This window comes from Bradysia coprophila, unplaced genomic scaffold (genome assembly GCF_014529535.1).
Source record: "Bradysia coprophila strain Holo2 unplaced genomic scaffold, BU_Bcop_v1 contig_193, whole genome shotgun sequence".
NCBI classification, from domain to species: domain Eukaryota; kingdom Metazoa; phylum Arthropoda; class Insecta; order Diptera; family Sciaridae; genus Bradysia; species Bradysia coprophila.
The window spans coordinates 1,489,042-1,498,335 of NW_023503456.1; the positions used below are offsets into that span (position 1 = coordinate 1,489,042).

The following is a 9,294-nucleotide window of genomic DNA, read 5'->3' on the forward strand; positions in this document are numbered from 1 at the left end:
GTACGTCGAGCTAAAATTTAATCAACGTTTGACTGTGAATTTGGAAGGTAAGGGAAACAAAATATTAATACAGAAACCCGTGGAAGAGACAGTCATGCAGAGTGTGATAGTGATACCGTATACGGCGTATAACTGAAAACCGAAGGAAAACTGCAAGTGCAAAAAAATCAACACAAATTAAACAGTTCCACGAAGAATTCTATTTGGATTTGTTTTAAAAAATTTAAAAATTTTAAATTGAAGATTGTCGATGTACGCTACCTACTAACCGAAGCGTTCCATTCTAAAAAATCTAATAGTGGCCGCGGCTACCTGTTTCAGGAAAGCAGTAGGGCAGAATTTATGCCACCGAGTTGCTAGAAAGCTTCGATACAAATCGTGTTCTTAAAAATGCATTTGTGACCAAGTTGGATACTACAACGTTTATTTCAAAAAGCCAACGAAAGTTTTACGTCACTGAGTGAAGAAAATTTCTCAGAGAAATACTACCTGATTTTTCGGAATTTTCAGAGATAAAATTCTCTAAATAATGCCTGTTGAATCTACTACTTCTTTTGTTTATAATCTATAATGCAAAATCTTTTACTTCATTAGTCTCAGCGAACATTTTGCTAAAATATCGCTGTCAACAACAGATGAAAAGTGAGGATCATAACGAAAATAATTGCTACGATAAGTTGGTGAGAAGTGAGATTGGGAAATGATGTAACCAATTCTTGGCAGTAGACCAAATTATTGAATGTGTGGTCCAAATCTTATATAATCTTATATCACTTTTCCCTGTAAGAATTCCAGCTTCCCAGCGGAGTAAAGACAAACAGTATTTTACATGACTTGGGATATATAGATAAAAAGTAGAGTTTTCGTGTGAATTTTGTTGATCCGAGGCGTAGCGCAGGTCAATAAATACACGAAAACGAGACTTTTCATCTTTTTACCCGAGTTATGTAATGGATTTTACATGCTGAGGGCGTCGAAAGAAGTGCTTTTACATGAAAAATGCGTGCGTAATTTATGGATGGCCCCTACGGTTTTCGACGCATGTAGCATGTAAAAATTATTTCAATATAACCGTACAGTTCGACTAACCCACGCCAAAAATGAGCTCCTTAAGAAGGAAATTTTTTAAAAACCAGGAGGATTCAGGAGGTTTTCCATAGAATAAGGAGATTCGTGACTGTTATCAAAGAAATGAACGCCAAAATTATTTAAAAATTTATGAAACAAAACTTTTACAAATAAAAACTTTTCGAATGACAAACGATACAGTTGACTGATGTGGCAGATGTTCAGGAACATACCAGCAAGAAAATTTATCTGCCACATGCAACACAGATTTTTTCGGTAAAATTTTGGTTGTTTCCAGTCAAATTTTTTTTGGTAAAAATTATTTGGCAGATGATGAGATAAAACTAAGCTTGTTTGAACTAATTGGGTGTAAAATTTAATTTTTGCGTAACAAAGCTGAAAGCGTCAACTCTAGCGATATCATTCATTTTAGAAATTGTACTTCAAAGACTGCGTCACACTTTTCTCGAAGAGATTTTTGTTGGGATATCAGTCGCTTTAGAAGTGCTTTTTAGAACAGTTCTAAATAAAAAATTTGACGAAAATCGAAAATTTGACGAAATTCGAACATTTGACGAAATTCGAACATTTGAAGAAATTTGACGAAATTCGAAAATTTGACGAAATTCGAAATTTGACGAAAATCGAAAATTTGACGAAGAAAGTAATTCTCTATCTGCCACCATTCAAGAAATATCTCTAAAATCCCAATTTACCCACACATTTCCAACTTTCGACATTTTTCACAAATGCCATTCTTGTCTACTCGTAAAACTCTGAGACTTTGCCGAAGAAAGTAACTCTCTATATCTCATAAGCCAAAAAATATTAGTCCTTTCATCATACGCTCGAGTAGCTCAAAATTTGGTCAATCTGACCACTCTAGCTCAACCGAATCTGACCCGATTTTTTTAATTATTTTTTTGTTCGAATCGTGTGACCTTTCATTTGATGTGTCGCACGCCTCTGTAGGTTTCAATACAGCTAAGCTACAGCCGAAAACGCGTTCACGACCCTCTAAAACCACACTCAGAAACCACTTCGAGGCCAATAAAACAAAATTCTGGTTTTTCCTGGGGTAATGGCGTATCACATTTTCATTTTTATGCCCACCCTGAGGTTCCTGCCAAATTTCATGGAGATTGGCTGACTAGTTTCCGAGATCGACCGTCAATAGATAGATAGACAGATAGACAGATAGAAACATACAGAGTAAGTTGAAAGATTTTGATTGTTTGGGAAAAGTCAATTTGGAGCATTTTGTATGAAAAGTGACCAATTTCAAAACGATGTATCTCCGGCAATTTTAAACCTACATAGTCGAGTTATAGCTCGTTTTGCTTGTATTTGAAGCGAGAATATGTTTTGTGGTGATATAAACCAAAGGGCAGAAACTGAAATGTTCGGCTATACATAGCTGCCGCGTCTCAAAAAAATTTCTTCGTTCTTTTTTTGGGGGTTAGACTGCGTCAAGTCCTCCGCAATCGCTCAGGACATGATCGTTACACACCTTTTCCATGTTAAATGTTCCATGACTTCTTCGCTTGATATTACCGTGACTTCCTCGATTACTTTAAACTGTTTCCCATTCAAACGTAAGACACTTTTAATTCTTCTCTGACTTCATCGACTGTAACTATCGCAACTTCCCCGATTACCATTATGGTTTACGATTTCCTTGCAATCGTATTACGATTTGTAATTTTGACTTCCCGTACAATTTTCCTTAATTTGGGTTTCCTATTCTTTTCCAATAAACGTTCCAGTCAAACCTTGCATTCCGGATCTGGATGTTCCTCACCGCTTCATCGATTGTTCATTTTTCTTAAATAGTGTTTGCCAATCGTGACTACCATTTGTAATTGTCCGTCTTTCATCATTTTATTTGAGCATCATTATTGTGCAATAAACTGAAGTTAGGCCTGGACAACCAAACTGCAGAAATAAGACGTAGGATTGGTCTTGCATGGGCAGCGTTCGGAAGACTCAGACTAATTTTCAAAAGCAAAATGAATAATTGTCTGAAACGCAAAGTTTTCGCCACTTGTGTCCTTCCAGTGCTCACTTATGGAGCGGAAACGTTGACTTTAACGAAAGCATCCGAAGATAAATTGAGAGTGACACAAAGAGCCATGGAACGGAGTATGCTTGGAATAACACTCAGAGACAGAACGACGAATCAATGGATTCGACAACAAACCAGGGTCGTTGATGTCATGGAAAGAATAGCATCTCTGAAATGGAGCTGGGCGGGACATATTGCAAGAAGGACAGACGAACGTTGGACCAAAAAGATCATGAACTGGCGACCATATAAAAGACGAGCTATAGGTAGACCACCAGAGAGATGGACAAACGGAATTAAGAATATTGCAGGTACAAACTGGCAGCCAATGGCAATGGATCGTACGAAATGGAAAGAAGTTGGAGAGGCCTACATCCAGCAGTGGACAGAAACAGGCTGAAAAAGAAGAAGATTGTGCAATTCTCTCTCCCAGCATTACACGTCGTCTGGGCCCATAACATGTAAGAATTCTAGATTCCCAGCGGAGTAAATAGAAAGACTCCTTTCAATAGAAGTAATTTCACTTTGTACAACAAGTGTGAGAATGTTTTCCGAAGTAGAATGCTTTAATTAGCACGTTTCATACAAAAATAAATATGGGATTCAAATTTGAAGAGGCGGTTCCATACACCGACGTAACAATTAAATTAAAATAATGCAAAGCGATCAAACCGTTTTCGTCGCAAACTAAACGGAACATTATTCGCTTACCACAATTCCAGCAAGTTCGGACGAACGAAAAAATTGTATCCGTTTCATCTATTATGTTAACAAAAAATCTCATAAAGTTTGTCACAAACTCACAATCCGGCGGGTTCTATATCACACACAAAACACTGAACAAACATATAGATCGGTTTGTACAGAATTTTGTGCACACAACTCCGTGTATGACTTAAAATTGTGAATAAATGAAGTAACCAAATAATACACACATCATGCACACAACGCTCATGGATACCGGTGTTACCTATATATATTCATATTGTATACGAAACTACGACTTTCTGCACTGTATGTGCATATCAAACTCTTCGTTCGTATGATAGGTTTCGTTTCTCGTTTATATGTAGGTGGAATCTGCACACTCCCTCCCACTGTAAATAATGTAAAATGAAAATGTAATTATCCCACATGAGCTCATTTAAATTGCATGACGTTCGTTTTGTTTTTAATGTCTTTTAATTAATTTATCATTTTCATTTTAGATCCGTTTATTGTCACTTTAAATGTGCAGATAATTCGGTTAAACTTTCATTTTGTTTAGTTTATTCAATTTTGTGGATTGAACACACAATTTTTGTTCCTATACGATCCACATTGGCCCTGTGTGTGTATGTGCAGTGTGTAAATATAGTCCGGGTTAGTGCCAATGTTAACATTATCATTACATACGACTCATGCGAAAATGTGCGAAATATATTTGAAAAGCACACGCTGAAAATTAGTCCAAGGATCGAAAATGAACCTTTGCACGGAAATGACGTGTTACATCTTTTAATCTGCTATCTGCCATGTTAAGCCAAAACACCGTATTGCATTCTTCATGTGTTTTAGAACGTTTTAAAAGGCTTCGTTGTAATTCCATTGGAAAAGTGGAATATTTCAGTAAAATACAAATACAAAAGACGCTTAAAGTTCTCAAAAGCTCTGACTTAACTATCTCTCTGCTCTTCCAACAACATTATATTATGCCAAACGTCACTGATGCAACCACGGCAGAGTAAAATAAACATAGTGCCATAGTACCAAAATAAACATTTATCATGTCCGGAGCGATAGCGGAGTACTTGACGCAGTCTAACTTCCAAAAAAAGAACGAAGAAATTTTTTTGAGATGCGGCAACTATATATAGCCGAACATTTCAGTTTCTACCCTTTGGTTTATATCATATTCTCGCTTCGAATACGAGCAAAATGAGCTATCACTCGACTATGTAGGTTTAAAATTGCCGGAGAACAATCGTTTTGAAATTGGTCACTTTTCATACAAAATACACCAAATTGACTTTTCCCAAACAATCAAAATCTTTCAACTTACTCTGTGATGTTTCTATCTATCTATCGACGGTCGATCTCGGAAACTAGTCAGCCAATCTCCATGAAATTTTGCAAGAACCTCAGGGTGGACATAAAAATGAAAATGTGATACGCCATTACCCCAGGAAAAACCAGAATTTTGTTTTATTGGCCTCGAAGTGGTTTCTGAGTGTGGTTTTCGAGGGTCGGGAACGCGTTTTCGGCTGTAGCTTAGCTGTATTGAAACCTACAGAGTCGTGCGACCCATCAAATGAAAGGTATTCGTAACACGATTCGAACAAAAAAATAATTAAAAAAATCGGGGCAGATTCGTTTGAGCTAGAGTGATTAGAGTGGCCAAATTTTGAGCTACTCGAGCGTAGGGTGAAAGGACTAATATTTTTGCGATTATGAGAGATAGAGAGTTACGTTCTTCGGCAAAGTCTCAGAGTCTTACGAGTAGAACATAGGGGCATATGTGAAAAATGTCGAAAGTTAGAAATGGGTGGGTCAATTAGGGTTTTAGAGTTATTTTGTGAATGGTGGCAGATAGAGAGTTACTTTCTTCGGCAAAGTCTCAGAGTTTTACGAGTAGAATATAGGGGCATATGCAAAAAATGTCAAAAATTGGAAATGGGTTTTCAAATTTTCAAATTTCGTGAAACTTTCGAATTTCGTCAAATTTTGAATTTTCGTCAAATTTTCGATTTTCGTCAAATTTTCGAATTTCGTCAAATTTTCGATTTTCAATTTCTGTCAAATTTTCGATTTTCGTCAAATTTTCGATTTTCATTAAATTTTCGATTTTCGTCAAATTTTCGATTTTCGTCAAATTTTCGAATTTCGTTAAATTTTCGCATTTCGCTAAATTTTCGAATTTCGTCAAATTTTCGAATTTCGTCAAATTTTCGAATTTCGTCAAATTTTCGAATTTCGTCAATTTTTCGAATTTCGTTCTAAAAAGCACTTCTAAAACGACTGATATCTCAACGAAAATCTCTTCGAGAAAAGTGTGACGCAGTCTTTGAAGTACAATTTCTAAAATGAATGATATCGCTAGAGTTGACGCTTTCAGCTTCGTTACGCAAAAAATAAATTGTACACCCAACTAGTTCAAACAAGCTTGCTTAGGTTTTCTCATCATCTGCCAAATAATTTTTACCAAAAAAAAATTGACTGGAAACAACCAAAATTTTACCAAAAAAATCTGCGTCGCATGTGGCAGATAAATTTTCTTGCTGGTCTGTTCCTGAACATCTGCCACTTTGCGACGCAGATTTTTTTGGTAAAATTTTGGTTGTTTCCAGTCAATTTTTGTTGGTAAAAATTATTTGGCAGATGATGAGATAAAACCTCGAACCTCGATAAGCCTCGAACTAAGCCAGCTTGTTTGAACTAAAATTGGGTGAAAAATTTAATTTTTGCGTAACAAAGCTGAAAGCGTCAACTCTAGCGATATCATTCATTTTAGAAATTGTACTTCAAAGACTGCGTCACACTTTTCTCGAAGAGATTTTTGTTGGGATTTGAAATTCACAGAAATTGGTGACTTCTTAACCTTAGAACATATCTTCTTCGTTCAAATCAGTAATAGCTGTTAGATGTTCGTCTTATCTGGATACTTTACGAGGAGATCGTACAAGAACATACTTCCGCTAACTTGCTTCACAATAGTTTTATTCAACGTAAACAACCTGCTCGTATGAGCGCCGAAACCAAAGAGAAAAAATACATGGCCTGTGACGTGTATAATGATGAAGGCTTGACTGGTGTTGCCGTATCGATAAGTTCGGTAAATGTTGCAGTGTTGGCCACATATAAATAATTGCTTCCCAACAATAGCAACAGGCTAATTCTAAAAACAAAATTTCGTTCACAAGGATATGATCACTTGCAATGGAAGAACTACTAGACGTAGAAATGACATTTTCGTGGCTGCTAGCCATCCTAGCATTTTGAAGGCCCTTACCGATTATCACGCTTTGGATGATGAATTATGTGGTATTAGAAATGCTAAATCCTTTAGGGAAAAGCTAACGATTAAAGTGATGAAGGACTGTGATGAGTTCGTAGGTATCTCTCCTTTCTACTTTTTTGAATTGATTTGTAATTTTTCTATTGATTTGTTTATTGTTTTCTATTTATCCAAAATTGACCTATGAATGATTCATTTAATTTTTCTAAATTAAACAAGATGTTTTTCGTTTTTTGATATAATGTTGTTTGGCAAACTGTTTCTTACAGTTTCCTACTGATTGTGTTCCACACTTAAAAAAAGGGACAATAATAAAGTGAAATTAAAAAAAAAATCATTTTTTTTTGTTCGAAGAGACGGAGTAAAAAAAGCTCTTCAGCGCGATTACGATGGATTGAAGTATAATCTCTAAACATTTTACGGTTAAAATCAAAGGCAAACGTTAAACGATTTCTTCAGATCGATTGAATCCTTTGTTCATCGCTAGCGAACCTAGAACCACCGACACCGCACAAGAAGAGCGTTCGTTTCTCTACTTAACCGCCATTATGTGATGTAAATTTCTCGAAATTTCCTATACCGGCATTATTAAGTTCTTTCTATATCAGCACACAATCATTACACTTCGTAAGTAATAAATCGTGTCCATCTGCGAAGCAACATGGAATAACATGGCTGCAATCGTGTATAGATGCACTTGTCCAATACACACCGAATCTTATCCGTCTTATCCAAAGTATATAAACATTAAACACTGAAGACAATGCAAATCCGCAGTTACACAAGGATCCAAACTTTCAGGTGAATTTTAGCTCTGTCATGTTGCACATGTAATGAAATCGTTTGCGTCAAGTTGCATCTAGTGGTGAATTTAGAACGATTTAGCGGCTGTATGGGCTGTATGTTGTACACATATAACATTCGTTAGCGTCAAGTTGTATTTAGTGGTGAATTGGAAGGATTTTGCGCCGTCATGTTGCACAAGTCTAAGTTCGACAACATATGAAAATGAATTCACCTGAAAGTTTGGATTCGTAATTTCTCTGATCCGCTCAGGGTCTGCATTACCTTCAGTGTTTATATATACTTTGCGAAATACACCCTTCCCACACGTCTAAACAAAAAATGTCCCAGCGAGACAGTATAATGTACTAATACGCAAGAAGGTGGTAGTGATCAACCCGAATAAAGATTTGTGAGAAGTTTTGTTTTTGGAAAACAGCTGATGCAAATTATCAAAATGTCTAAATTACTGACAGTGATTCTTCAACGACTTTCGTAAACGAGAGTCTTGTTACAAGACAGTACTTGTGTAGTACCAGCTCACATTCTGTCATAGATCTAATCTGGGGTTCAATTCTTATATACGAAGAGGATCCAAGCTTAAATTTAAATTCGATGATTTTGATGCATTACACTCCAATTTTTTCCAGCGGAAATCCTTCTCCTGGAACTTGTGATGGCTATATATCATGCTCGAAATATCTAAAAAAAAAATAATTCCGAACCAAAATCTGACGCTAGAAAGACTCTTTTAATATATTGCGTTGCCCATACATAAATCTAAAGACATTTTCTCTCCAGAAGGAAGGGTGTTACACGACGTTTAAACTGTGATATTTAGTGAGGGGGAGTATGAGTATGAGTCGCAACATGTTGCATGGTAGTTATTTTAAAATTGGTTTATACAAAATGATGGATTGAGATCGTTATAATGGCGGGATGAAAGTCATTTATCAAAAGGAAAAAATCCCAGTTTTTATTGCGAAAATATTTTGTTTATTTTTCGTATTTTCATTTTTGATTTTCAGCCTTAATATGTGGGAGCCATTTCTTAATCCCTAACTCGGTCGGATTATGTGTAACCATACACATTTGCCATAATTCTTTAAAATTTATTGTATAACACCAGCACCATGCATTTTGTTTATTATAAATAAAATGTGTCGGTGAGTGTGTGTGTGTGTGTGTGTGTGTTCGGAAATATCGGGGGTGAAAATTTGCCACGTCATTTCTGTCACGGTATAATATCTAATTTATTGATTTCATTTTAAGATTATATTTTGGTTGTAAATACACTTACAACCGTTCACCATTCCATTCCGTACATTTAACCGTGGTGGCGTTTTCTTAATTGCAAATCCTTGTAAATGTGTTTTCTTATACA

General features: G+C 36.0%; 1 long non-coding RNA gene across 1 annotated transcript in view; it reads left to right on the top strand.

Moving 5' to 3' along the window:
- LOC119075208 overlaps positions 1-9,294 on the top strand; it is a 274,735-nt gene that overhangs the window by 153,735 nt on the left and 111,706 nt on the right. The window lies entirely within an intron of this gene.